Source organism: Hevea brasiliensis, chromosome 16 (assembly GCF_030052815.1).
Source record: "Hevea brasiliensis isolate MT/VB/25A 57/8 chromosome 16, ASM3005281v1, whole genome shotgun sequence".
In the NCBI taxonomy this organism is placed as follows: domain Eukaryota; kingdom Viridiplantae; phylum Streptophyta; class Magnoliopsida; order Malpighiales; family Euphorbiaceae; genus Hevea; species Hevea brasiliensis.
This window is the reverse complement of record NC_079508.1, coordinates 16,445,126-16,472,873: the sequence shown is the minus strand read 5'-3', so window position 1 is coordinate 16,472,873 and position 27,748 is coordinate 16,445,126.

The window sequence follows — 27,748 nt, the reverse complement described above, 5'->3', positions numbered from 1 at the left end:
TGTTCAAGCACCCATCTCATGCTATGGGCAGGTCATAAACACTTTACTTCAAGTAAATTCATCAAAACCTAACCACCCCTAGGCTGCTGAAATTATAGGGATGGATACACATAATTTTTATTTTGTTTTTCTTACATTTTCTACTTATCTCATGGCATTAAGCATGAATCAAGTAAAAATGTTAAGAGATTGGACACTAACCTCTTTTTCTCACTCTTCCAAGTCTCCAAAACTTTCTTCTTTCTTCTTCTTTTTGGTGGCTACAGGTTGTTCAAGATGCAAGATCACTTTTTTGTGAAGCAAGATAGTGGTTTCAAGGTGAGATGAGGTGAGGTTTGAAGCTTTCATTAAGCTTCCATGGAGGAATGGGTTTGGGAAAGGGAAACGTCTAGTTTGGGATGAGGAAGAGAAGATTGTGTTTTGTTAATTTTTACCTCATTTTACCTCTTTTTAATTGATTTTTAATAGCTTGTTCAAATGCGATTGGTGGGAGCACTTTTAATGACATCATATGATGTCATAATTCCCTATTTCTTTCATTTTTCTTTCCTTTTCTTTTCTACTCATTTTCAATTAAATTTTTAGCAATATTTATCATATTTTAGATCATAATAATTATTTACTTAACTGGAAAACTCGGCTAAAAATCACCTCCGAAGGCAAAATGACCAAAATGCCCTCCGTTTGGCTTAACAGACTAAAATTGCCTGTACCGATTAAAAAAATTTTCTAAGCATTTTCTTGGCATTATAATGCCATAGAAACCTCAATGACTCTTCCATGGAGTCTCAAAAATTATTTTATAAATTTTCTCATGGGTTTAGGGCTCTTAGTTGTGAGGACCGCAACTTCCCACTAGTTACCCATCGTTAGAGCACCAGCTCATTTAACTTGGTTGTATTTTATTTCTAAAATTTTTCCTAAATTTTCTTATTAATATTTGAGTTAATTATGGTTCCTCACTTTAGTTTAAATATTTTTTCCAGATGTTCTAGCTATCCGGACTGATACCGATCACCGAAACAGTAGAATGTACGGAATGGTTACAGTGAGGGTGTTACAACTCTTCCCCTCTAATTTAAATTTTGTCCTCGAAATTTACCTGACTTAAGTAATCGTGGAGTTGCTACCTCCTTGCTTCTTCACTTCCTTGTATTGCCTCATTAATGTCTGGGTTTGGCTCCTCCAGAGCTTCCATAGCATATACCTGTAGTGCCACCCTGACTTCGGGCCTTTCAACTGTCTTAGAAACAATCTTCTATGAGATGTCAACCGTTTCTGCTCTACCCGATCTTTTACCCCTTTGAACTGTAGGGCAGGTCTATCAACTTGTACTGGAGCTATTGAACCACTCCTCTGAGGGCAATCTCTTATGAAATGATCTGTAGCCCCACACTTGAAACACTCTCTAGTTAATAGTCGGCACTCCCCTCTGTGTCTCTTACCACAGTGCATACATTCAGGCACTAGGGCTGATTCCCTTGTTATTATGCCCGAGAAGCTAACTATAAATATTCTAATCTGGCCTCTCTGGCCTTGTGTCTGATCTTGTGAACCAGAACCTTTAAACTTCTTACTATCAGTTGGTATACTTGACTGCCCTGGTCCAAATTCCCTCTTATGCTGCCTATCTTTCCTATTCTGTTCACTTACTCTGACCCTTTCCACTTTCAGTGCGGCTTCAACTAATTTTGTGAAGTCTGTAATCCCCAAGGCAGTGATCATTATTTTAATGTTGTCATTTAGCCCCTCTTTAAACCTTTTGCACCTCTATGCTTCTGTGGGGACTATCTCTCTTCCTTAGTGGCTTAGTCTGACAAACTCCTTCTCATACTCCGCTACTGATAGCTGTCTCTGCCTCAGGTTAATGAATTCTCTCCTCCTGTCTTCTAGGTACACACTTCCCACATACTTCTTCTTAAATTCAGTAAGGAAGAAATCCCAAGTTATCAACTCTTGCTGGACCTCACTAGATATAGTGTCCCACCACTGATAGGCATCATCTTGAAGTAGGGACATAGCACCCTCCAAGTTCTGCTCTGGGGTGCAATGCAATTGCTTCAATACTCTTAAAGTACGGTCTAGCCAATTCTCAGCCACCACCAAGTTATCTTCTTTTTTACCAATGAAGTCCACAGCCCCAAATTTTCTCAGTTTTTCCATATGATATTTCTGCTGCGGAGGTGGTGGTGGTGGCATAACCCCAGCCATCTGTCTGAAGAATTCAGCCATTTGCTGAAACATAGCTGGCGAAGGCTGTGCAGGCATTACTGGTGCTAGTGGAGCAGGTTCTTCCTGGCCCCCAGTCTTAGCCGCAGGTGGAGTACGACTCTCCACTTCCTCATCTACTGCTCTCTGTGATGTGGGGTCCATATCCTAATCAAAATAATAAAGACAAACAGATCTGCATTAGTAACAACCCTCGAAGAGTTGGAACATCCATTTTGATGAAGCCATTAAGTCATTTGGTTTTATAAAAAATGAGGATGAGCCATGTGTATATAAGAAGGTTAGTGATAGTGTTGTCACTTTCCTTGTCTTATATATGGATAATATTCTGTTGATAGGTAACGGCACAGGTATGTTGACAACTATAAAAGTATGGTTGTCAAATAGATTCTCCATGAAAGACTTAGGGGAGGCGACCTATATTCTTGGGATTCGCATCTATAGATATAGAGCGAAAAGAATAGTTAGTTTATCCTAAAGTCTATACTTGGAAAAGGTGTTAAACAGGTTTAACATGCTTGATTCCAAGAGAGGATTGTTACCAGTGAGACATGGTATCCATCTTTCTAAAGAGATGTCTCCAAAGACACTTGAAGAAAGAGATAAAATGGCAAGGATTCCATATGCTTCAGTTATTGAAAGTTTAAAGTATGCAATATTGTATACTAAGCCGAATATCGCATATGCTGTTAGTTTGACTAGCAGGCATCAATCCAATCCAGGTTTGGAACACTGGATAACTGTCAAGAATATCATTAAGTACTTGAGAAGAACTAAGGATTTATTCTTGATTTAAGGAGATGGTGACTTGCAATTGGATAGTTATACTGATTCTAATTTTCAATTAGATATTACTGATAGAAAGTATACCTCTGGATATGTGTTCATTTGTAATGGAGGTGCAGTCAGTTGAAAGAGTTCCAAATAAGGTACGACTGCAGATTCCACTACCGAGGCTGAGTATATTGCTGCATCAGATGCTACAAAAGAAGTTGTTTGGATATAAGGAACCTCGGTCTCACTAGAAATCCAAACACATAGAAAGGCGCTACCACATTATCAAAGAAATAGTTGGGCAAGGCGATGTAGCCATGCAGAAAATAGCATCAGCTGAAAAATCTAGCTGATCCATTCACTAAGCCTTTATCACAAGCATAGTTAGACTGGCATCTTGAGAAGATGGGTCTAAGATATTATAATGAATGGCTCTAGTACTAGTGGGAGATTGTTAGCAGTATGCCCTAGAGTATATTATTTAGTATGCATCTTGTACATGTTTTATTAATAAAAAGCAATTTTCACTTTTTCGTTTACATAATATATTTATGTGTAATAGAAAAGGTCCATTGACATTTTGTTAAAAATTCTATTCTTAAGTTGTTAAGAACATGAGTGACAGTATTTCTAGCACAAAGTATCATAAATAGGTTCACAATCGAGGATACTTCACAATAAGGACATGACTTATCCAGAAAGATTATAATCATGTTTGTTCCCAAGTTATTTATATGAGATGTAAATAAGATGGAATGGTGAGTCTCATGCCATATAACAAATATGATAGGCACTTATACATGATAAGTAGGCTGAACTAGTGACATTTATGACAAGCACATGGAGTTTACTCTTGTCAATGTATTGTTATAAATCATATCAGTGCATATAATCTTTAGACCTAAGATACCACAGTTATCTTGTATATAGGTGATTTGAGTTTGATACTGCTTTCATACTTGTACTGTGTATGGGTGTATGGGCATATGTTGGCTCCAACTAGTTATATATGGAGGTAGGTGTTGATCAAGATGGAATCTGTTCCTATAAGTAAATAGGGATAAAATTCTATGCTCATTTAATTGTTCTTGATATTTCAAGTTCCTGGCCAGGACAGATAAATTTATTCAGAAAAGTGTTTTTGATGAGAAAATCTTTTTAATCAAGAACTGGAATTAAAAGAGAACATAATATTCAGAGCAAGTGGAGTTTGACATAAACCATGACTCTAGCTCGAATTGGGATTTTGTAATAGAGAGATTCTAGTGCATGGTAACATATGATTATAGGTTCATTTAAGGTAAACTTTATTACTGATTGGGTGGCTATAGAATGCTATGCTAGGTGTTAACCATAGTCTATGAGTTGCATAAAATGATTTAGAGAAATCATTTATGGTAAGAAAGAGTTCTGATGATATTAAGAGTTGATATCATGTCTCATTGCCAATTAGTGATGAGCCTAGTGAGTCACAAACATACACAAGTAATCACCAAATTAAATATGATTTAATTAATTAATTAAAGAGTTTAATTGATTAATTAAATAGGTTTGGTTTGCAATTAGATTGCAAATTCCTAGCATGGCTTGAAACCAAATCTAGGTTATTGGATGTATAGTATAAGTTAATTTTATATTTAAAGTGTTTAAATATGAATTTAATTAATGAGAAATTAATTAATAGAGATTAATTAATTAATTTATATTTAATATAAATTGATGAGAAGAAGAGAAATAATTATTTTGAGTTGAGAACTCAAAATTAAGACACAGGGGTATTTCGGTCATTTCATAGGGTTTCATGTGGCACCATGAGATTGTGACACATGGCACTACACATAAACTTGACAATTGGCTTTTAATCATGTAAGATGATCAAAAGTCAAGATTAAATATAGGTTTGAAACTTGGCACAATGTGATTTGGTCAATTAAACTTAGAGCCAATAAGAAGGTGACATGTGGCAAGGGTTTTAAGTGGTGACCTAGCTATATAATGGAAAGGATGAAAAGAAAAATACCAAGCTACTATTTGTTTCATTGGTGCCACCCCAAAGCACCTCTTCCTTTCATCTTCTTCATCTCTCATCAATTTAAAGAGATTAACCAACAATCTCTTGAATTAAAAATACTAGAAATCGTTTCTAGTGTCCTGTTTACATCTGTAATTTCTCAAAAGGTAAAACTTGATTTTCTAATTCATAGAAAAAGCTTTAGAAGCTGTTCAAGGGCTGCCATTGGTGATTTTGGTGTGGACAAGCTAGAGGGACAACATCTGGTGTCCTAGACGAATCCCAAAGGTGTCAAACACACTGCAATGCATCAAGAGGTTAGTGCCCTTATTCTTGATCTAATCTAGGGTTCTAATGAATTAATCTGATTAATTTTAAAATCTTAAATGGAAAATGTAGATCCAAAAACATATTAAAAGAGTTTTAATATGCTGTTTATCATTGAAATCAAATAGATAAAAATTAATCTTGCATGTTGTATGTGACCCTAGGTGAAAAATTTTTGAATTCAATGATATAAACTTATGTGTTTCATGTTTTCACTCCTTCATATTGATCATCCTCAGGTACATCCATTATTGGAATTACAATAAACTATAAGTGAGCAACTCCTTGCCCATCACATCTCATGTGAGGTTCAATCCTTTACCTAGCCCCTAATGCTCAAAATCTCAGGTACATCCATTATTGACTTATCTTGCATTAGTTAAGTTGATCCCATTGAGCCAGTAATTATGTAAATAATTTTAATGTCCTCAGGTACATCCAATACTGGCCACCAAACCATTTACATATTCACAACATCTCATGCTTAATAATTATTCTTAAGAATATCTCTTAAATTAATTGCATCATATGCAACTATTTCAAAATTTCTTAAAATAATTGCCCCAATGGAGGGCCCATGTTATAATTACTTTAATTATAGCATTTCCAACATAATCATTTGTTTGGAAGATTTTATGGTCATCCTAATTATTATTAAGGTCTCACTTTGCACATTATCCATTTAGCATGCATATATCATATACTTGCATACATTCCCATACATCTCATACATTCATGGATAAACAGTAAATATGGTATGATCATGGACTTTCTAAGGGATTCAATTCTAAGCCACCAAGAATTGAATCAGGGCATTCCTAGGTGCATTTCATTCATTCATATTACAAGAGTTGCTGAAAGAGTACATAATCAATATTTGATCTTGAATTCCTCCCACTGGTCCCACTAATGCTCTTGACCTCCTTGATCTTCTTGCAATCCAATTACATAGTAATCCTTGGCATACCAAGGCGAATTTACAAGAACTAAATAAATGAAATTACAACAAAAAATGATTACAACCTTAATAATACATGCCCAAAAATAAATTAAAATAAATTAATTTAAATTACAACCCAAAGAAATATAAAAGAAATAAATCCAATCACATTGGTCTTTTATAGTCCATGATCATCCATCATGTATATCACTATTTAACAACTAAATAAAACATACATACTTAAATTAAATTGAATATCTCATATTCAACTTAAAAATTCAGATTTGAATATGATTCAAACAAATTTAAAAATTCAGATTTGAATCACATTCAAACAAATTTAAAAAATTCATATTTGAATCACATTCAAACAACTTTAAAAGTTCATAGTTGAATCACAATCAAACAACTTTTAAAATTCAGATTTCAATCACATTCAAATAACTTTAAAAATTCATATTTGAATCTCCTTCAAATAACTTTTTAAAATTCATATTTGAATCACATTCAAACAACTTGAAAAATTCATATTTGAATCACATTCAAACAATTTTTAAAATTCAGATTTGAATCAAAATTTAATTGTGTGATTTAAAACTCTAATTAAATAATTTAATTAGATCATATAACAATTGCACAAATATTGCTCAAAACCATGCACACCATAAAGGATGAACAAACCTTGCGCACACAATGGTGTTCATCACCAAGCCGCCACCTTTCTTTGCAACCAGCAATGGATCTATCATCTCATGATCATACTACACAATTAAATCATATAATCAATAATCTAAATGGCAAATATAGTGGCTTTGCTACCAATTGAAGGAGCGGAAGCATGAAAAACATATGTTTATATCATTGAATTCAAAATTTTTTCACCTAGGGTCACAAGCATCATTTAAGATTTATTTTTATCTATTTGATTTCAATGATAAACAACATATTAAAACTCTTTTAATATGTTTATGGATCTACATTTGCCATTTAAGATTTTAGAATTAATCAGATTAATTTTAAGAACCCTAGATTAGATCAAGAACAAGTGCACTAACCTCTTGATGCACTGCAGTATGTTTGACACCTTTGGGATGCGTCTTTAGGACATCAGATGTTGTCCCTCTAGCTTTTCCACACCAAGATCACCTATGGCAGCCCTTGAATAGCTTCTAAAGCTTTTTCTATGAATTAGAAACTCAAGTTTTAACTTTTGAGAGATTACAAATGTAAACAGGACACTAGAAACAATTTCTAGTATTTTTAATTCAAGAGATTGTTTGCTAATCTCTTTAAAATGATGAGAGATGAAGAAGAAGAGAAGGGAGAGGAGCCAAGGGTGGCAGCACCTTTTGAGAATGAGCAAATTGTATGTTTGTTCTTTCATCCTTACACTTATATAGCTAGGTCACCACTTAAAACTCTTGCCATATGTCACCTTCTAATTGGCTCTAGGTTTAATTGACCCAATCACATTGTGCCAAGTGTCAAACCTGTATTTAATATTGACTTTTATCATCTTACATGATTAAAAGACATTTGGCAAGCTTATGTGTAGTGCCATGTGTCACCATCTCATGGTGTCATATGTCACCCTGTGAAATGACCAAAATACCTTTGTATCTTAATTTTGAGTTCTCAACCCAAAATAATTATTTCTCTTCTTCTAATCAATTTATATCAAATATTAATTAATTAATTAATATCTATTAATTAATTTCTCATTAATTAAATTCATATTTAAACACTTTAAATATAAATTTAACTTATACTATACATCCAATAACCTAGATTTGGTTTCAAGCCATGCTAGGGACTTTGCAATCAAATTGCAAACCAAACCTATTTAATTAATCAATTAATTAAATCATATTTAATTTGGTGATTACTTGTGTATGTGTGTAACTTACTAGGCTCATTACTAATTGGCAATGAGACATAATATTAACTCTCAATATCATCAGAACTCTTTCTTACTATAAATGATTTCTCTAAATCATTTTATGCACCTCATAGACCATGGTTAACACCTAGCAGAGCATGCCATGGCCACCCAATCAGTAATAAGGTTTACCTTAAATGAACCTATAATCATATGTTACCATGCACTAGAATCTCTCTATTATAAAATCCCAATTCGAGCTGGAGTCATGGTTTATGTCAAACCCCATTTGCTAGAATATTATGTTGTCTTTTAATTCCAGTTCTTCATTAAAATGATTTTCTCATCAGAAACTCTTTTCTAATTAAATCTATTTGTCCTGACCAGGAACTTGAAACATCAAGAACAATTAAATGAACATAGGATTTTATCTCTATTTACTTAGGGTAACAGATTCCATCTTGATCAACACCTACCTCCATATATAACTAGTAGGAGCCAACACATGCCCATATACCCATACACAGTACAAGTATGAAAGCAGTATCAAACTCAAACCACCTATATACAAGATAAATGTGCTACCTCAGGTCTAAAGATTATATGCACTAATATGATTTATAACAATACATTGACAAGAGTAAACTCCATGTGCTTGTAATAAATGTCACTGGTTTGGCCTACTTATCATGTATAAGTGCCTATCATGTTTGTTATATGGCATGAGACTCACCATTCTATCTTATTTATATCTCATATAAATAACTTGGGAACAAACATGAATACAAGCTTACTGGATAAGTCATGTCCTTATTATGAAGTATCCTCGATTGTGAACCTATTTATGATACTTTATGCTAGAAATACTATCACTCATATTCTTAACAAATTAAGAATAGAATTTCTAACAAAATATCAATGGACCTTTTCTATTACACATAAATATATTATGTAAACAAAAATGTCACACCCTACCCCTCTATAAGGCATGACATGATCCCGTAGTATACCTAATGAATTACCAACTCCGTCTACTGATAACCCATTAAATACTCTACAAGGGATTTTCAAAACTTTTCTTACTTCTTTTACAGTGATGAGCACTATTTACAGGTGTTAAAAACCTTTTTGAACTGAAGTGATAGAACTAACACATTTGAATTATTTGGAATTTCTGTAAAAATTTTGGCAGAGTGCCATCTGTATTTTGGATAAAACAGTTCTTCAGAAAACCTGTAAAAAGCACTTCAATATATTTCCAAATCTCAACTCCAACATATTTCTCAACACAACATGTTTCTCAACTCAAATCCACAGTGATTTTTCAAAGACTGCGATACAAGAAATATAATACAATTTTTACAAGCCAAAATAACTCATAATTATTTTACAACTTCAAGGTACAATTTGAATTTATAACTGCTCAAAATCAAAAACAATATGTACATACAGTGAACATACATTGCAGTACAAAATACAAAATGTGGTATACTCGTTATACCCGAAAATCTTTCGCTGGAGGTACTAGCAGCCTAGTCTGCTGCCCTGTTTGTCTGTCTACCTGCGACAGCAATAAAAAAGCTATCGCTGAGATAATGTCTCAGTGGTGCACAACATTTACCAAATACAACTTTAAATCACAATTCATAAATCATATAAATAGTGGATACTTAAAACCATAGTTAAATTCAAGACAATAAATGTCATAAGGAATTTAACACAATATCACATTAAATCTCAGTAATCAAAACATAGTTAAATTTAAAAGACAGTGAATGTCAATAAGCATTTAAACTCCATTTCACAATTTCACAATACATATCAATAAACCACACACACAGCTTAATCATGTTCCAAAGTTCAATTCATCCCAAAAGCCAATGGCTAATGAGGTATTCAATTCGTCCCAAAAGCCGATGAATAATGAGGAATAATATAGCTAGCTAGCAAAAATATGAGTACTCATCCAATTCGTCCTCAACAGGCACACACCTCAACACTTCAGCTAGAGAGGGAATTCAATTCGTCCCACTAGACAAGCTAGTGAGGAATACAATCAATATACATGATAGCTGTGGTTTCAAACCGTTTTCCAATGCTTTTCAATCAATAAGTATCTATCAATATCATTCAAACAATTTTACACAGTTTCAAACCATTTACAATGCTTTTCAAGCAATAAATAACCATTCAAACACATTTCCACAATTTAAAACAATAATGTACAAATAGTCATAATTCATTTCAATTGAAAAATTCAAAAGAAATAATTGTTGTGCACAAACCTCTGATAACTGTCTCCTGGTCTGGACTCAGTATTTCCTTCCCTTTCCCTGAGTCTTTGGTAACTGAGAAACACAATTTAAAGTGTTTCAGTACTAAATTAAATTGTCTCTAACGATAATGTTCGATAAGTAATTCACCGAAAGCTATTATTTGTATAATCACCTAATATATCGACCCTCGATGCATTCTAGGTAGATTAGGTTTTAGTGTTACTAATATGTCACATTCGATAGTCTTTTAGGGTTGGTACATGTTACAAATTTCATTTCCTTATTTAGTGCATTTTATTGCAACTTGCTGGATTCCGGGATACTAGTTTGACCTAGCCGGACGACCTAGTTCCCTCGGTTTTCGGGTTTCGATCAAAACTACAAACTTGTACATCTATGTCTTATGGAACGCGGGGCAAAACTTCAGGTCATTCTGAGTTATGTAGACCAAGTTATGGTCATTTTACTATTGCTGGTCAAATGGCATCAAATTTGGTTATTTTAGGTCAATTTTGGTCAACTTTGGTTCGGCCAGTTTTTGGACCCGAACTTGTGCAATCTGTTTGACTTGCTTATGGTCATTTCTGGGCTTTGGTGTCTTCATAAGACTTGTAGATATGGGTCTTAAATATTTATGGTTAAAATTTCAGGTCAATTGGACCTGTTTTGAGTGAGTTATGGCCTAAACACTAACTGCTGCCCAAATGGTCAGTTTTCAGGCCTCACTTGCACTTAATCTGGATTTGGTCATTTTTCAAGCTACCTTGCAAGCAGAATTTTGGTATGTTTCCTTCATGAAAGTTGGCACATTTTGTGCCTAGTTTCACCTCCAATTTTTCTCATACCAATTGGAGTTACACATTTAGAGTTATAGGTTAAAATGCACACTGCCCTTAATTACATTGCTTAAACATCTATTCATTACACATTTACCTTGCTACAAATCCACCTCTCAACCCCATTCTGTTTTGGTACATTACCAAAACCATTTACCACTTCACATTAAAATCATTTTGGGCAGAATACAAACATCCTCAATACACCAAATAAAACTCTAATTCATTAAGTCCAAATACAACAATATACTCACATAAACACTACTCATTATTACATACAATTTCCACAACCAATTTACATGCATTTTCATCAATCCTCAATGTCACAATTCACCCAATATCTTCATGAATTAAAACACTCATTAAAGAGTCCCAAGGCTGCCGAATTGCTCCACCTTGCCAAAGTTTCACATAACTTCCTCCACTTCAATTTCAAATGCAAAATCACCACATATACATGGGAATAACTTACTAGGACATTAAATCACCCTACTCAACATAAATTCTCATCAAATATTTGTATGAATATTTCATTAACATACAACCCCATCGCTGTCCAAACTGGATATATCAATAACTCCTCAAACTTGAAAATTTTCTTCACAAATCAAACACCCATAACATGTATACAAAGTTTAACAAAGTAATATTCAAAAATACAAACTTTCCTATGGTTGGGACTTGCTAAACCTTCACTAAACTTCTTGATTTTGGTATCAAACTCTTCCTTATGATGTGGAGATAAAACTTAATGAAGCCACTTAGGTGATTGGAGGTGAAATGAGGAGGTTAATGGAGCTTCATGCAAAACGGCAATGGAGGTTCTTCACCTTTCCATTTCGGCATGGATGAAGGACTTGGAGAAGAATGAAATTGCAGATTGTTTAATGAACTTACACCTGCCAATTTTGTTCTTAATTTATTCTATAGTGGTCCACTTACTCAAATTAAATCACATAATAAGTTTAACTTTCATTTATCCCACATTAAACCCATAATTTTTGCTATTTACTTTAGGTACCACCAATTTAATTTTTCATTATATTTTCCAAGTATAATATTATTTATTTTTAATGGACATTTAGGTCAAAAGACAATTCGGGATGTCAAATGACCATAATGCCCCTGTTCGGGTTACATTCCTGATTTTTTGGTAACTCTGGGTTTTGTCCGTTTTTCGATTTCTTATTTTTCTTTGTACTAATTAATTAATTTTTCTTTGATATTTCTAATGATATTTATACTTCAATTGATGTCTCTTTAAGTCCTATAAATATTTTCCAGGGTTCCCCGCAGTCCAGGGCTAGTCAACGGTCCACACCGTGACTTCCCGGTGCGGTCACCCATCGCTAGGGTTCATGGCTCGCTTAGCTTGGTTACCTTTCTTTGCTATTATTTTTCCTTTGTTTTTCTTGTATTTTCTTTTCTTGTATTTCATTATTTTATGTCTCCTCCCTCATATCAAAGTGTAGTTTTAGGCATCCTAGCTGTCCGGACAACACTGGTCACCGGAACAATAGAATGCACTACCGAACATAGGGGTGTTACAATTCTCCCCCCCTTAAATAAATTTCGTCTCGAAATTTTGCCTGGCATTAGTCTCTGAACAGCTGTGGGTGCTGTATCCTCATATCCTCTTCACATTCCCAAGTAGCTTCTTGGCCTGAATGATGGTTCCACAGCACTTTAACCCGGTGTATCTGTTTGTTCCTCAGCTGCTTCACCTCATATGACAGAATTTTTATGGGTTCTTCCTCATATGAGAGGTCTGGATTTACCTCAATCTCTTCAACTGATAGTACATGAGATGGGTCAGATCTGTACCTCCTTAGCATGGACACATGGAAGACACTGTGTATCCTTGCTAGCTCTGGAGGTAATGCCAACCGATATGCCAAAGGACCCACTCTTTCCAGAACCTCATATGGTCCGATGAAACGAGGACTCAGTTTCCCCTTTCTGCGAAATCTCATAATCCTCTTCCAAGGAGAAACTTTGAGGAATACCTTATCACCCACTGCATATTCAATATCTCTTCTCTTCAAATCAACATAGGACTTCTGACGGTCTGATGCAGCCTTGAGTCTATCTCTGATCAATCTGATCTTTTCCTCTCTGTCACGAACAATTTCTGGCCCAATCATCTTCCTTTCACCTACTTCATCCCAACATAAGGGAGTTCTGCACTTCCTACCATACAAAGCTTCATATGGAGGCATCCCAATGCTTGATTGATAGCTGTTATTATAAGCAAACTCAATCAAAGTCAAGTGTGTATCCCAACTACCTTCAAACTCAATCACACAAGCCCGTAGCATATCCTCCAATATCTGAATAACTCTCTCAGACTGGCCATCTGTCTGTGGGTGGAATCTTTGTCTTTGAAGTTCAATCTAGTTCCTAGGGCTCTCTGAAGACTACCCCAGAATCTAGAAGTGAACCTAGGATCTCTGTCAGATACAATTGATACTGGCACTCCATGCAATTTTACAATCTCATATATGTACAATCTGGCCAATCTTTCCAGGCTGTAGTCCATCCGAACTGGCAAAAAGTGAGTAGACTTAGTCAATCTGTCAATTATAACCCATACTGCATCATGACTACTCTGTGTCCTTGGAAGTCCTGTAACAAAATCCATAGTTATTCGTTCCCATTTCCACTGCAGTCGACAAAGGATGTAACAAAGCAAATGGAACTTGATGTTCGCTTTACTTGACAAGTTAGGCATTTGGAAACAAATTCAGCTATATCTCTCTTCATGCCCATCCACCAGTAATGCTCTTTCAGCCCTCTGTACATTTTAGTTCCACCAGGGTGCATAGCAAATGGAGACTCATGTGCTTCCTTCATAATGATTTGTCTCAATTCCACATCACTAGGAATGCACATTCTGCCCTGATGTAGCAATAAACCATCATCTCTCACAGAGAATTCAGGTTTCTTGCCCTGCTGGACTTCTTTCAGTAGCTTCTGATATTTTTCATCACTCTGAGCAGCCATTCTGATCTGATCAATCAACACTGGCTGTCCATGCCATGCAACTACTGTCTGTCCCTCATCATTAATTTCTAAACTGGCATGCTGTGCTTTCAATTCATATACCATGGACAAAGGAGAAACTCTGAGACTTGCCATAGTCTTGCGACTTAAGGCGTCAGCCACCACATTTGCTTTCCCTGGCTGATAGTCTATTAAGCAATCATAATCTTTGATGAGTTCTAACCATCTCCTCTGCCTCAAATTTAATTCCTTCTGGGTGCCTAAGTACTTCAAGCTCTTGTGATCTGTGTAAATGTAGCATTTCTCCCCATACAAATAGTGTCTCCAGATCTTCAGAGCAAAAACAATAGCTGCTAGTTCCAGATCATGTGTTGGGGAGTTCCTCTCATGCGGTTTCAGCTGGCGTGATGCATAAGCAATGACATTCCGATCTTGCATCAGTACACAGCCTAGCCCATTGTGAGAAGCATCACTATAAACTGTGTATTCTTTACCCGGAGTACGTAAAGTGAGAACTGGAGCTTCAGTCAAACATCTCTTCAACTCATTAAAACTCTGCTGTCATTTATCTGTCCACTGAAATTTTACATATTTCCGAATTAGTTTGGTCAGTGGAGAAGATAACATAGAAAACCCCTTCACAAACCGACGGTAATATCCAGCTAGACCCAGAAAAATGCGAATTTCTGTGATGTTCCTAGGCGGCTTCCAATTAAGGATAGCTTATACCTTGCTGGAATCTACCTTGATCCCTTCAGCTGACACAACATGTCCCAAAAAGGAGATTTCTTTCAGCCAAAATTCACACTTCGATAATTTGGCATATAGTTGTTTCTCCCTTAAAGTCTGCAGTACAATCCGCAGATGTCTGTCATGCTCCTCTGCATTCCTTGAATATATCAAAATGTCATCAATAAACGCCACCACAAATTGATCAAGATATGGTCTGAAGATAGTGTTCATCAGATCCATAAAAGCAGCTGGAGCATTTGTTAACCCGAATGGCATTACTAGAAACTCATAGTGGCCATACCGAGTTCTGAAAGCAATTTTTGGAATACTCTGCTCTTGCACCTACAACTGATAAGAACCAGATCGCAAATCAATTTTGGAGAATACAGCTGCACCCTTCAACTGATCAAACAGATCATCAATGCGAGGCAATGGATATCTGTTCTTTATTGTCACCTTACTCAATTGTCGGTAGTCAATGCATAAGCGTAGAGTACCATCCTTCTTCTTAACAAACAACACTGGTGCTCCCCAAGGTGACACACTAGGGCGGATGAAGCCTTTTCAAGTAGTTCTTGCAATTGTATCTTCAACTCCTTTAACTCTGCTGGTGCCATTCTGTATGGCGTTATGGAGATTGGTTCCACACCAAGCATGACATTAATTTCAAACTGCACTTCTCTTTCTGGAGGTAATCCTGGCAATTCATCAGGAAACACATCTGGAAAGTCATATACTGTAGGGATGTCCTTCAATGCTGGACTCCCCACTTGGGTGTCTACCACATGTGCCAAGTAGGCTTCACACCCCTTTCTGATCATTTTTCTGGCTAGTGCAGCCAAAATGATGTTTGATGGCAATAACTGCCTCTCCCCATGTATTACTACATCGCTGTACTGAGGGAGACCAAAACTGACTGTCTTTAGCCTACAGTCAATCATGGCGTGATGCCTAGCTAACCAATCCATGCCCAAGATGATATCATAATCTCTGAAGGGCATTTCAATGAAATCAGACAGGAAAGTGTGTCCTTGGATCACCAAAGGACAATCTCTATATATTCTATTAACCCTGACTTCCTGTCCTAGTGGACTTGTTACTAGCACCTCAAAGTCTATTTTTGTACATGGAACAGAAATGCAATCAATGATGCTAGCACTCACATAAGAATGGGTAGAACCCGGGTCAAATAACACAAACACATCTTGATTAAAAGTTGAGAAGGTACCAGCCACAACATCAGATGTCTCGGCCTCTTCCCTCTGTCTCATTGCATACATTCTGACTGGAGCATTGTCTTGCTCCGATTGTTTCACTGTTCCTTGGCTGCCTGCTGGGCTACCTCTACCTCTGCCTCTACCTCTGCTGGGTGGTTGTGAACTTCTAGTGACAGGGCTCTGAACTGACCCTTCTGGAGTAATAGGAGGTGGTCCAACCCTGCGACTACTGGTGCAGTCCTTGGCAAAGTGTCCTGTGCCTCCACAGTTATAACAGGCTCCAATAGCCTTGTAGCATATCCCACCATGATTTCTTCCACATGTTTCACATTGGTGGGGAGGGTAAGAACCTCTGGTACTCTGCTGTCCAGATAGAGGAGGCTTCTGTCCTGAATATCTTCCCCTACTAGACTTCTTGCCACCTCTGCCATGTCCCCCATAGTTCTTCCTCTTTCCAGTAGGACCACTGGAACTCTGTTCTACTAATTTTCCCTCTTTCTCTGTCTTCTCTGATTTCTTTTTCTCAGGAGCAGCTTCAAACTCAATTCTTTCCAACTCTAGGGCTTGAGAAACAAGTTCAGAGAAGTTAGTGTGTTTGAACCCGACTACTTGTAATCTGATATTGGGCTTCAAGCTAGTTTCAAACCTCTTGCATCTCTTGAACCACTGACATTGTGTAGGCCTGGGGCATCCCCTTGCACCTCAGCCTCTATAGATTGATCGACTGAACGATCACCCTCTTCCATAGTCAATGCGAGGATTTTAAATCTCCTGAACAAGTAACATAAGGAGATTTCCTCCCGTTAGTGCATATTTATAATGTAATGTACTGTATGTATCAAATAATGGTATTGAGCAGTTGTACTATGAAGAAAGAATATTAAATAACATGTGAAAATAGAATTTAAAAACTAGCTCTGATACCACTAAAACATGTCACACCCTACCCCTCTGTAAGGCATGACATGATCCCGTAGTATACCTAATGAATTACCAACTCCATCTACTGATAACCCATTAAATACTCTACAAGGGATTTTAAAAACTTTTCTTACTTCTTTTACAGTGGTGAGCACAATTTACAGGTGTTAAAAACCTTTTTGAACTGAAGTGATAGAACTAACACATTTGAATTATTTGGAATTTCTGTAAAAATTTTGGCAGAGTGCCATATGTATTTTGGATAAAACAGTTCTTTAGAAAACCTGTAAAAAGCACTTCAATATATTTCCAAATCTCAACTCCAACATATTTCTCAACACAACATGTTTCTCAACTCAAATCCACAGTGATTTTTCAAAGACTTCGATACAAGAAATATAATACAATTTTTACAAGCCAAAATAACTCATAATTATTTTACAACTTCAAGGTACAATTTGAATTTACAACTGCTCAAAATAAAAAACAATATGGACATACAGTGAACATACATTACAGTACAAAATACAAAATGTGGTATACTCGTTATACCCGAAAATCTTTCGCTGGAGGTACTAGCAGCCTAGTCTACTGCCCTGTCTGTCTGTCTACCTGCGACAGCAATAAAAAGCTATCGCTGAGACAATGTCTCAGTGGTGCACAACATTTACCAAATACAACTTTAAATCACAATTCATAAATCATATAAATAGTGGATACTTAAAACCATAGTTAAATTCAAGACAATAAATGTCATAAGGAATTTAACACAATATCACATTAAATCTCAGCAATCAAAACATAGTTAAATTTAAAAGACAGTGAATGTCAATAAGCATTTAAACTCCATTTCACAATTTCACAATACATATCAATAAACCACACACACAGCTTAATCATGTTCCAAAGTTCAATTCGTCCCAAAAGCCAATGGCTAATGAGTTATTCAATTCATCCCAAAAGTCGATGACTAATGAGGAATAACATAGCTAGCTAGCAAAAATATGAGTACTCATCCAATTCGTCCTCAACAGGCACACACCTCAACATTTTAGGCAGAGAGGGAATTCAATTCGTCCCACTAGACAAGCTAGTGATGAATACAATCAATATACATGATAGCTGTGGTTTCAAACCATTTCCAATGCTTTTCAATCAATAAGTATCTATCAATATCATTCAAACAATTTTACACAGTTTCAAACCATTTACAATGCTTTTCAAGCAATAAATATCCATTCAAACACATTTCCATAATTTAAAACAATAATGTACAAATAGTCATAATTCATTTCAATTGAAAAATTCAAAAGAAACAGTTGTTTTGCACAAACCTCTGATAACAGTCTCCTGGTCTGGACTCAGTGTTTCCTTCCCTTTCGCTGAGTCTTTGGTAATTGAGAAACACAATTTGAAGTGTTTCAGTACTAAATTAAATTGTCTCTAACGATAATGTTCGATAAGTAATTCACTGAAAGCTATTATTTGTATAATCACCTAATATATCGACCCTCGATGGGTTCTAGGTAGATTAGGTTTTAGTGTTACTAATATGTCACATTCGATAGTCTTTTAGGGTTGGTACATGTTACAAATTTCATTTCCTTGTTTAGTGCATTTTATTGCAACTTGCTGGATTCCGGGATACTAGTTTGACCTAGCTGGACGACCTAGTTCCCTCGATTTTCGGGTTTCGATCAAAACTACTACAAACTTGTAGATCTATGTCTTATGGAACGCAGGGCAAACTTTTAGGTCATTCTGAGTTATGTAGACCAAGTTATGGTCATTTTACTATTTCTGGTCAAATGGCATCAAATTTGGTTATTTTAGGTCAATTTTGGTCAACTTTGGTTCGGCCAGTTTTTGGACCCGAACTTGTGCAAGCTGTTTGACTTTCTTAAGCTCATTTCTGGGCTTTAGTGTCTTCATAAGACTTGTAGATATGGGTCTTAACTATTAATGGTTAAACTTTCAGGTCAATTGGACCTGTTTTGAGTGAGTTATGGCCTAAACACTAACTGCTGCCCAAATGGTCAGTTTTCAGGCCTCACTTGCACTTAATCCGGATTTGGTCATTTTTCAAGCTACCTTGCAAGCAGAATTTTGGTATGTTTCCTTCATGAAAGTTGGCACATTTTGTGCCTAGTTTCACCTCCAATTGGTCTCATACCAATTGGAGTTACACATTTAGAGTTATAGGTTAAAATGCACACTGCCCTTAATTACATTGCCTAAACATCTATTCATTACACATTTACCTTGCTGCAAATCCACCTCTCAACCCCATTCTGTTTTGGTACATTACCAAAACCATTTACCACTTCACATTAAAATCATTTTGGGCAGAATACAAACATCCTCAATACACCAAATAAAACTCTAATTCACAAAGTCCAAATACAACAATATACTCACATAAACACTACTCATTATTACATATAATTTCCACAACCAATTTACATGCATTTTCATCAATCCTCAATGTCACAATTCACCCAATATCTTCATGAATTAAAACACTCATTAAAGAGTCCCAAGGCTGCCGAATTGCTCCACCTTGCCAAAGTTTCACATAACTTGCTCCACTTCAATTTCAAATGCACAATCACCACATATACATGGGAATAACTTACTAGGACATTAAATCACCCTACTCAACATAAATTCTCATCAAATATATGTATGAATATTTCATTAACATACAACCCCATGGCTGTCCAAACTGGATGTATCAATAACTCCTCAAACTTGAAAATTTTCTTCACAAATCAAACACCCATAACATGTATACAAAGTTTAACAAAGTAATATTCAAAAATACAAACTTACCTATGGTTGGGACTTGCTAAACCTTAACTAAACTTCTTGATTTTGGTATCAAACTCTTCCTTATGATGTGGAGATAAAACTTAATGAAGCCACTTAGGTGATTGGAGGTGAAATGAGGAGGTTAATGGAGCTTCATGCAAAACGGCAATGGAGGTTCTTCACCTTTCCATTTTGGCATGGATGAAGGACTTGGAGAAGAATGAAATTGCAGATTGTTTAATGAACTTACACCTGCCCATTTTGTTCTTAATTTATTCTATAGTGATCCACTTACTCAAATTAAATCATATAATAAGTTTAACTTTCATTTATCTCACATTAAACCCATAATTTGCTATTTACTTTAGGTACCACCAATTTAATTTTTCATTATATTTTCCAAGTGTAATATTATTTATTTTTAATGGACATTTAGGTCAAAAGACAATTCGGGATGTCAAATGACCATAATGCCCCTGTTCGGGTTACATTCCTGATTTTTCGGTAACTCCGGGTTTTGTCCGTTTTTCGATTTCTCACTTTTCTTTGTACTAATTAATTAATTTTTCTTTGATATTTCTAATGATATTTATACTTCAATTGATGTCTCTTTAAGTCCTATAAATATTTTCCAGGGTTCCCATGATCCGAGCTAGTCAACGGTCTACGCCGTGACTTCCCGGTGCGGTCACCCATCGCTAGGGTTCTTGGCTCGCTTAGCTTGGTTACCTTTCTTTGCTATTATTTTTCCTTTGTTTTTCTTGTATTTTCTTTTCTTGTATTTCATTATTTTATGTCTCCTCCCTCATATCAAAGTGTAGTTCTAGGCATCCTACCTGTCCGGACAACACTGGTCACTGGAACAGTAGAATGCACTACCGAACATAGGGATGTTACAAAAAAAGTGAAAATGCCTTTTATTAATAAAAGATGTACAAGATACATACTAAATGATATGCTCTAGGGCATACTACTAATAGAGCAACCATTATAAATAGAAGAGAAAACATTGGAAAAAGGGGGGCCCTCTTTTATCTTTTGATAGCACTTTTGAGAAGTTTTTGAAGGTGAGAAATCCACACTCTGCACTCTCTCCAGCTGTAAGGAGGAGAGAAACATTAGTACCAAAAGAGATTTTCTAGCTGAAGCTCGACAATATCAAAGCTGCAAACTCTCTTAAGTTCCTTCATTTCATCTCCCTAGATAGATTTTTATTATTTTATTTCTTCTACATGATTTTCTTTTTACTATTTTTACCTTTTATCATGATGTTTGGTGAACTCACCATGAGCGAGTAGTTTTCTTATTCTGGATTTGGGAGTGTAATGCTTGTAATTATTATTATGGATGAACATTAAGTTTTATTTATTGGATTTGATATTCGTTCCTTGATTTTATTTTTTTGTGATCTTAATGCATGTTATATGCTGGTACCCACTTAGCCATGATTGTAGATGTTAATTGAAAGACTGAAAGGTAAAGATTAATATTAGAAAATCAAGATCTTGAACCTAGGAATTCTGACTTAGACATAGGCTAATACCTTTGTGGAACTTCAAAATTGGTTAAAGATATTAAAGGATTTTAATTAATTTGATCACCACGAAAGTTGGGTTTGAGTTAATTAGAATACACCCTAGGTGCCTTGAGAGAGGATTTAGGATAACTTAGGGCTGATTTCCATCAAGGGAAACGATCCTCGATTCAGTAAATAAATGAGATAACATCCCTGGTGAGGTTCAAGTGTAAAATCTTAATTTCAGAATTGTTTCGAATAAATCATTTCGTTTTAAGTTGACCATTATAGTGTTTAAGGTTAACAAACTTCATTCCCTAAGTATTCGATAGCCTAGACAGTTTCAAAATTACTATGTAGATTGGTACTTTCTAATCAAATTCCTCGTGGGAACAATAGTCTACTCATCACTTTATTACTTATTAGCAATCCGTGCACTTGCGGGGTTGCAAAAAAAGCGAAACAAGTTTTTGGCACCGTTGCCGGGGAGTTTTGGCTTTAGTAATATCAAGCGATAGGCAATTTAGCTGATTTAAGCAATTATATTTGTTATTTAATTTTATTTTATTGGTTGTATTTCTCCTCTTTTCTCTCAGGTGCCTGATCTGGTATATGACCAGAACAAGGCCAGAAGAAGAAATTTTGGACTGTGACTTAGAGATAGACAAAACTCTAAAAGCCATCAGGAGGGAAAGGAAACATCAAGAGCACAATCAAGGAGATCCTGAAATTCCAACCATGGCTGATAATAATGACAGACCAAGACTCTTGAGAGATTACGGAGCTCCATCTATTCAAGGATTTTAGACCAGTGTCACTAGACCCACAGTGGAAGCCAACAACTTTGAATTAAAACCAGTATGGCTCCAAATGATTCAACAAACCCAGTTTGCAGGTTCACTAACAGAAGACCCACACTATCACCTGAGTGCTTTCTTGCTCTATGTGACACATTCAAGATGAATGGAGTGTCTGATTAAGCAATAAGACTCAGAGCGTTCCCATTCTCCCTTTAGGATAGAGCAAGGAAGTGGTTACTTTCTCAACCGGCTGAAACGTTCACCACTTGGGAAAACCTCTCTCAAGCTTTTCTAGCAAGGTATTTTTCACCTGCAAAGACTGCAAAACTGAGGCTTGAGCTCAACACCTTCGGACAAAAGGAAGGAGAACCACTCTATGATGCATGGGAAAGATATAAAGACCCACAGAGGGAATGTCCACACTATGGCATAGAGGATTGGCTATTACTACAAAATTTCTATAATGGATCACTACCCTCTACAAGAAGCACAGTTAATTCAGCTGCAGAGGGTGATCTAATGGAGAAAATAGTGACACAAGCACTTGAATTTCTAGAAAGGGTTGCATACCATAATTATGAGTGGTAAAATGAAAGAGAAAACGCAAGGAGAACTACAAGGGTCCTGGAAGTAGACGCCCTAAACATGATAAATGCTCAATTTTAATCAGCTCACAAAGAGACTCGAAAGAATGCAAGCCAACGCAGTTGGTACAAACAGTCAATATGAGGACAGCTATGTTACATGAGTTCAGAATACAGCAATTTTAATAAACCCTCCACAAAACAGATGAACTATGTGAATAATGGAGGAAACTTCAACCAGAGGCAGTCCAACAATCCATATTCAAATACTTATAACCTTGGATGGAGGAACTACCCAAATTTCTCATATTCCAATCAGCAAAACTAGCCAATAAACAAGCAACAAGGGTACAAACCACCAGCACCCCTGGATTTTAGAACAAAGGTCAAAACTTTGCACAGCCATCACCACCTCTCTAACCTCAATAACCTGAACTGAAGATGACCATGGAAACCATGATCGAAGGATTCCTAGTAGCTCAACAACAACAAAATGAATTGATTAAGTAGCTGAATTCCAGAGTGGACTAACTTGCTACTCAAAATAAGATGCTAGAGAATCAAATCGCTCAACAGGCAAGTTCTTCAAGTAAGGCTGCTAGCAAACTGCGTAGCCAACCAGAAATGAACCCAAGGGAGCATTGTAAGGCAGTTACAGTAAGGAGTGGGAGAACTCTAGTACAACCAGAGGTAGAACCGACAGAGGAAACCATAGAAAAATCTAAAGTCCAAGCAAAGAAAAAGGAGAAAAAGCTAAGAAAGATCAGGAAGAGGTGGCAAGGAAGACAAAGAAATTACCAGAGCCATATCAGCCTCCCCTACCTTTTCCTCAGAGATTTTAAAAAGCCAAATTGGACAAGTAATTTGGGAAGTTTTTGGAAGTTTTACAGAAACTTTATATCAACATCCCCTTCACTGAAGTACTTTCTCAGATGCCATCCTATGCCAAATTTCCTAAGGAAATTCTGTAAAAAAAAATAGCTAGAAGACTATGGAATAGTAGCTCTAACAGAAGAATGCAGCGCCATACTACAAAACAAACTGCCTCCAAAGTTGAAAGATCCAGGAAGCTTCTCTATACCCTGCCTCATTGGTAACAAGAAAATAGACGAGGTCCTCTGCGACCTTGGGGCAAGCCTCAGTTTAATGCCTCTATCAATATGCAAAATGCTAGAGATCGGAGAACTGAAGCCCACAACAATCTCATTGCAATTGGCTGATCAATCTGTTAAATATCCTGTGGGCATACTTAAGAACATCCCTATCAAAGTGGGCAAATTCTTCATTCCAGTAGACTTTGTTGTCCTTGAGATGGAAGAAGATGTTCAAATTCCTATCATCTTAGGAAGACCATTCTTGGCAACTGCCGGAGCCATCATAGACGCCAAGAATGGGTGACAAACCCTCAAGGTAGGAGAAGAAGAAGTGAAGTTCAACTTGTTCGACACAATGAAGCACAAATTTGAACCTGATGAATGCTTCAAGGTTGACACAATTGACGAACAAGTTGAAAAGGAATTTCATAAGACACATCCTAAAAATCCTCTTGAAGCATGTATTGTGCATAGCCACATAGTGGATGATGAAAATACAGAAATAGCAGCTTGTGCACAACAGTTAGCAGCTCATTCACTCCTACCCTTAGCTAAGGCTTCCGAGATGGAGAAGTTGGAGGAGGAACAAACCAAAGGGAAGCTCCAAGAAAATGCCAAACAGGTAGAGCTTAAACCTCTCCCCACCTCACTGAGGTATGCATTTTTGGACTCAAATTCTAAATATCCTATTATAATTAATGCTAGCATATTTAAGTTAGAAGAGGAAAAATTATTAAGAGAACTTAGGATCCATAGCAAAGCCATAGGGCATAAAATAGAAGACCTAAAGGGAATCAACCCTTCGATTTGCATGCATAGGATACCCATGGAAGAAAATAATAAACCCACTATCGAACACCAAAGAGAACTTAACCCAAACATGAAAGAAGTGGTCAAGAAAGAAATTTTAAAACTATTAGATGCAGGTATCATATACCCAATTTCTAATAGTAAATGGGTTAGTCCAGTACATGTAGTTCCTAAGAAAGGTGGGACAACTGTTATCAAAAATGCAAACAATGAACTAATCCCTACTAGAGTAGTCACTAGTTGGTGAATGTGCATAGATTATAGGAAATTGAATAGTGCTACCAGAAAAGACCATTTTCCTCTCCCCTTCATCGACCAAATGTTAGAAAAGGTTAGTGAAACACTCTTATTTCTGTTATCTAGATGGGTATTCGGAATTCTTTCAAATTCCTATTCACCCATAAGACCAAGAAGTCCCTATGGAACATTTGCATATAGGCGAATGCCTTTTGGTCTTTGTAATGCCCCTGCTACATTTCAAAAATGCATGATGGCTATCTTTTCTGATTATATTGAAGATATCATGGAAGTTTTTATGGATGATTTTTCTGTATATGGAACTACTTTTGATGACTGCCTAGCTAATTTATCTAAGGTGTTGCAAAGATGTGAAGAATCAAACCTAGTCTTAAATTGGGAAAAATGCCACTTCATGGTAAGGGAAGGCATAGTTCTCGGACATTTGATATCAGAAAGAGGAATTGAAGTTGATAAGGCAAAAATTGAGATCATTTAAAACATGCCACCCCCAACATCAATCAAGGGACTGCGAAACTTTTTGGGACATGCAGGATTCTACAAAAGATTCATCAAGGACTTTTTCAAAATAGCTAAGCCACTTACCAACTTGTCAAGTCAAGAAGTTCAATTTGATTTTGATGAAAATTGCCTTGTCTCCTTTAATAGGATCAAAGAAGCCCTGATATCTGCACCAATAATGCAGCCGCCAAATTGGAAGCTACCATTGGAGGTGATGTGCGACGCGAGTGACTTTGCAGTTGGAGTAGTACTAGGGCAAAGAAAAGATAAAAAGCTCCATACTATTTATTATGCTAGCAAGACACTCGATGATGCGCAAATCAATTATGCCACCACAGAGAAGGAATTCCTAGCAATGGTGTTTGCAATGGACAAGTTTAGATCTTACCTCATTGGGTTAAAAGTCATTGCATTCACAGATCATGCTGCAATCCGGTACCTTTTGAACAAAAAGGAAGCAAAACCAAGGCTGATTCGATGGATTCAGCTCTTGCAAGAATTTGACCTTGAAATCAAGGACAAAAAAGGATCCGAAAATTTAGTAGCTGACCATCTTTCTAGACTAAAATTGGAGTACACAGGGGACATCGAAGATTTGCTAATTGATGATTCATTTCCTGATGAGCAATTACTTGCATTCTCTAAGGCTCCATGGTACGCTGACTTTGTTAATTTTCTTGTATGTAGGGTACTGCCTCCAAACATGACTTATTAGTAAAGGAAGAAATTCCTACATGATGTGAGATATTACATATGGGAGAAACCTCTACTGTACTGTTGACACCATATTTTGGCCAATCCCCGAAATCAATAAACTTTGAAACTGATCCCCTGCATCAAGTCTCTTAATCAGTCAATCACATTTCCGATCTCTCCTCATAAGGAATCGAATCAATACTAAGTCCCCATATCATTTAAAGCCTCACCGATCTCTCAAACCAATTGCCAAGTCTCCTGACTAGTCAATTACATTTATGATCTCTCTTGTCAAACGAAATTGAACCAACACTAGATCTTTATGTCACCAGTCTTATTGCCGATCTCCCTTTTAAAAGTTTGGGGATAATCGTCTGATAAAGTTAAGGTTCCAATCTGGTTTAATGATGATTCCGATCTTAAGTGTTCAAATTAAATTTCCAATTTTAATCAAGTCCTGTTTATCGTTTGTTCTCAGCCGATCTCATGCTTACAATGTTTTCTGACCTCTTACACTTGGATTAATAATCACTTTTAGTTGTCATAATATGTTCAGGCAATCAAGTGCTTATGCAATTCAGATACTTTCCAATCCCATCCATTCATTGAACAAAAAGAGAATTTCATTTCATTTCAAATTAAAATTTATACAAGTCATTCGGCTGAAGGATCACCCCCAGCCTATTCTACATTTTGTTTGCTTCCTCTCTCACCTTCAGCCTCCTCCTCACTATCTTCACCTTTGTCCTGGGGAGCCAGATCCACCATCCAAGAGAAGTCCTCCTCGGGATATCGCTTTCTGAGCTCGGCCAAGAGATCCCCATGAGCGTTCACATAAGCACCGGCCTCCCTCGTCACTGCCTCTTCTTCTTTTGCTTTAAGCTCCTCAGTGAAGCGAGCGACTTCAGCAGCTCGGAGCGCCCGAACCTCTTCAAGAACATGAGCCTGCTCGGCCAGTTTATCCTCGCAAAATTTCATCTGCCCCTCAATTTCAGATATGTAGTTTTGGGCGAACGAAAGTTGAGATCGGAGGGAAGCAGCTTCTTCACCCACCTTCTCGACATCCTGCCTCAAGCGGTGAGCCTTCTCCCGGATAATATGTTGGTTCACCAGACTCTCCACGCTCAGGCTCATAGTTTGCGTCAGGATATCGTCGAGGCTATTCGGGGTTAGCCTATCCCGATCCTCCCAAAGGCAGATGGAGGACCCCAAGACCTTAGCAATACCTGGATTCTCTCGAACCGTGCGGTTCTTCTCCAGCGAGTGGATCAAGATTTGGGTGCCGTGGGAAAGGGTCCTCACAGGTGGTTGGGAAGGACCCCCTTCCGCACTCGAAGCAACTGGAGGGGGTGGTGGCGGCTCTTCTTGACGAGGAGGAGACCGAACCACTTCTATGTTGGGGATCGGCTATCCCGAGGGTTGAGAGGAGCCTCCTTGCATTTCCCCAGGATCATGCCTGGGCGTCTGAAGCAGTTTGGCCCGCTTCATCTCCCGCACTTTCCAAGAGACCTCTCTTTTCCGCTTCTGGCTCTC